At 32.6% G+C, this 3,819-nt stretch overlaps 1 long non-coding RNA gene across 1 annotated transcript; it reads right to left on the bottom strand.

Annotated features, from left to right (window-relative positions):
* Positions 1-2,068: 2,068 nt before the first annotated feature.
* Positions 2,069-3,463, bottom strand: LOC128816375 (uncharacterized). The gene is made up of 3 exons (XR_008439873.1): positions 3,398-3,463; positions 2,837-2,904; positions 2,069-2,128 (listed from the first exon to the last, which is right to left on the bottom strand). It is a non-coding gene; the product is annotated as an uncharacterized LOC128816375 (long non-coding RNA).
* Positions 3,464-3,819: the final 356 nt, after the last annotated feature.

Below are 3,819 nucleotides of genomic sequence, written 5' to 3'. Positions count from 1 at the left end.
GTTTAACTTTCTATCTGTCTGCCAATTACCTGACATTTTCAACTTATCACCTTCTATTTTTTAAATTATTGGAAGCACATTCACATTTTGACACTTTTTTAGGCAAGTATTCGTTTTTTTTGCCTGCTGCTGAGATGTCTCTCTGCCAAGCATCTGTAATATCCCTTTTACTCAAGAAATTAATAGCTTGCCCAACTGTGAGGTGAAAAAGCACAGGCATTATATGCAAGATTACAAAGCTTCCTTCCAGTTTAGCAACTGTATCTGTATATAAAAAGCAAATGATACCTGAAAAATCCCACAACACAAAGTCAATACATAAACAAGAGCATAAGCATAAACACATATACCACAACTGACAAAATCTACTTTAACCATATGATATATTTTAATTTTTTTTCTTGCCAGAATGTTTGGTTTGGGTTTTTTTTTTTTCCTTCCAGATCATCAAAAATATCCCTTCTGAAATAACATGAAGAGGTTACCTTCAACTGTGAAAAAAAGGGGTATCAACTCTCTGGTTGAACTGACTCTAATAGACTATAGATATTTTTAAAGTGTTTTATGCAGACTCTCACAGTCTTGCAAATTACTCTGATCTGGATGTGTCCCTGATAATGAAAAATTAAAGCAAGGTAGGTTAGTTTGTTCTGTATGGCTTTCACAGCTTTTGTTTTAATTCATAATGGAATGCTATTTAGTGAATTTAATGTTATCTGGTTTATTTTTATAACTTTATAATCTAACTTCTACTGAAATCCTGAAACAAGAGCATTTGTGAGTCTAAGAGGACATAAAAAATAAGCTTACATGAGTCAGTCAAAACATATCAAAATACTCAGGGCTCATAAAAGATAATAATCAAGGGTAACTGCTTAAAAAACCTGAAAAATGGAAGAATGCTGCAAGGAAATTATACATCTCAAACACGGGGAGTTTTGAACATTCTGGGAAAAGTAAGGGACTAAAATGCCATCATTGTGATATGAAGCCTTCTTTGAGGAAGCATTACAGCACATTTATTATGCATGTAATTATGTCTCATTAATGTAAGTCAGCCATGAGAATCTGCTTAAGTGCTTTCCTGGAATAACACATTAAATCCAAGCCATAGTTTAGAATCAGATCTGGTCTGCACTAGGCTGTTTTGCAGAATTACTATAAATATGTGTGACCAAGTGGTATGTGGGTGTTTTTTGGCACACCCAGCTCTGAGGCTATCAATATTGGAAATGTTTCCTGGGCTTGCTTTTGGCACACGAAATTTCAGTCTCAGCATCACAAGAGAGATGCTAGCCTGTGTTGAGCTAGACAAAGTATTATGTTACATTAGCAGAGCAATTAAGGTGAGGTTATGGACAACCCATGGCAGGGAAGTTAACACTTCCTGTAGAAACTGGTAGCATTTTTTTTCTATTTCTTCCTTCACAAAGGCACTTCCTCTGTTCTCTGAAGGCTAATTACTGCCTGCAACAGGATAAAGTCCATGTGCAGAGCCTTTTATTGAATTACTGTTCTGTGAATGATTCTTCTTTATAGAAAAGTAAATACACATCTTCTTTAATTGAAATTTTACATTCATCATTCAGATAAGAAAAATCAGTGAACTTAAAAATCAGTGTGGAAACAGATAAAGAGCTAATACAGCTAGAGAAATTTTATGAGGATCAAGAATGATGCATTTGGACAAAGGCAGTTTGGTCTATACACACATTCCAAAGCAGGATCAGGGGAGGAAACTTGCAGTAGTTTCCAAATTTTTAAAGTTGTCTCTGCAGCAATCAGTGCAAAGAGAAGTGAATCTGTGTGTTGGAAGTAGCAACTGTCAATGAAGAACCAAAATTAATTCCTATTTTGATGATAATTTTGGATTAATTTTAATCTTATCATGTGGACTGAATTCACATCAGCAGTTGGAGAACACTAAATATAGTTGAGTTTCATCAGAAAAGAGTGCACTCACACATTTTTAACTACCCCATTATGCAAACCAAGCACAATAATGAAGGCAGTCAAGAAATTGACTTCAAAAATGCCCTGCCAAATGAAAACATTAACACAGACCTACCCAATGTCTTTGTAATATGTAGCTATCCCTCATTACATTCCAACAGTCTCTTGGGATATGCTTATAAAAGAATGAAGAACTGAGTATTTAGGATATACAAATATGAATATAAAATATATATAACATATATATAAAAACCATAATATTACATGACAACATCAAATGTGTTACAGTCTAGATATTATTAAATCTGGTTGTTATACTATTATTTTCCAGAAGTACTGATGAGATTAAATTTAAGCAGAAACAATTGACTAGACTTGATAGACATATTATCAATTTTTTCAGAGGAATTTTTAAAAAATAAGTTGACTTTTGTTTTTCAAATTATTCTTTTCATAAATACTAAAGAACTCAATTTTTTTTTTTTAAATTTAAGATCTCACAACTTTAAGATCTTCTCCTCTTTTTAATTTTAAAAAGGCCTATTCAGGATATCTGACAACAAATAGGAAATTATTTACTTGCTAAATCTTTCCTTTTCTTCATACTTAGAAATTATTTGGTAGGTGATTTCTGGAAATGTATAGATGCATGAAGGTTTTTTTTCTTCTTTATTCCAGGCTAAAAATATTTGCACTAGGGACCTGAGTTGTCCTAGGCAGGGTGAACGTACAATTATTATGCACCACTGTCTCTCATAAACGGGGGAAACCAGTCTGGACATGGCATTCTTGAAATGGTTTCACAAGTGACATTTAAGAGGAAATATTAGTCTTCTTTCTTCATTAAGTTAATTTTTCTACAAAAATGTTATTTTGAACATACAAAATGGTTGACATTGTTGCCTCACTAACCACTGTAGTTCTCTCTGCCCTGCTCCTCTCTGGATTATCCTAAGAACAAAAGCATATTAGCCAGATAAATTGTTTTCACTTCTGTTTTATTGCCAGAACAATGATAAAAAGCAGAGAGAAAAATAAGAAACATGAACCCAGGTTTCTTCACCCAGCCTGCCTTTCACATATCCACAGCATATTGTTCTCGTTTTCCTTTGCTATTTATTTTCTCCATAGAATTTCTTTTTCCCTGCAAAATTCCCCATGCCCATTTTCATTTCAAAAGATGAAATTTTCTTACAAAATTAATAGGTAAAATGATGGCCAATTTGAAAATCCTTGATATGCATGAATTTAGGTAAGTCTGTACTTTAATGATTCTATCACTCTGAAGAAAAAGTGACTGCTCTATACCTTGGAAAGACATGTTTTTAAGGTATTTTAACATAAACTCCTCGATTTTCTTGTAAAATCCAAGACAATATTTTCTGAAATTCAAATGCATTCATATTCATATTCAAATTCATAATTTCATATAGTAATTTCTTACCTAAAGATTAGTTTGCATATCTACGTTGAGTGCAACACCCAGGTTAGTTCTAAATATGTAGTGAAGAGTGCTGTTCTTATAGAATGCTTTTAAACAATTGTGCTAAATGCCTGTTGACCTTTAACTACAGCATTGTGACATCACTATGCAAGTTATTACATAAGTTAATGAGGCCTTAAATTGGGAGATGTTAGAAGATTCCACTGGTTTTGGTAATATAGTAGGAAACTGTTAAACATACAATTCTTCTTTACAGTGAATGATTTTTTTTTTTTTAATTGGGCTTTTAAACAACCAACAAAGCTACCTAAGTAGATTCCACTGGTTTGAAAATACTTCCTTTATTAACTAACTTTGACTTTTCATGTTGCAAGGATCAATTTTGTGAAATACTATCTTTCAAACTTTTTTTATAAAATTTG

Source organism: Vidua macroura, chromosome 1 (genome assembly GCF_024509145.1).
Source record: "Vidua macroura isolate BioBank_ID:100142 chromosome 1, ASM2450914v1, whole genome shotgun sequence".
Lineage (NCBI taxonomy): Eukaryota > Metazoa > Chordata > Aves > Passeriformes > Viduidae > Vidua > Vidua macroura.
This window is presented reverse-complemented; position numbering and strand designations above follow the sequence as displayed.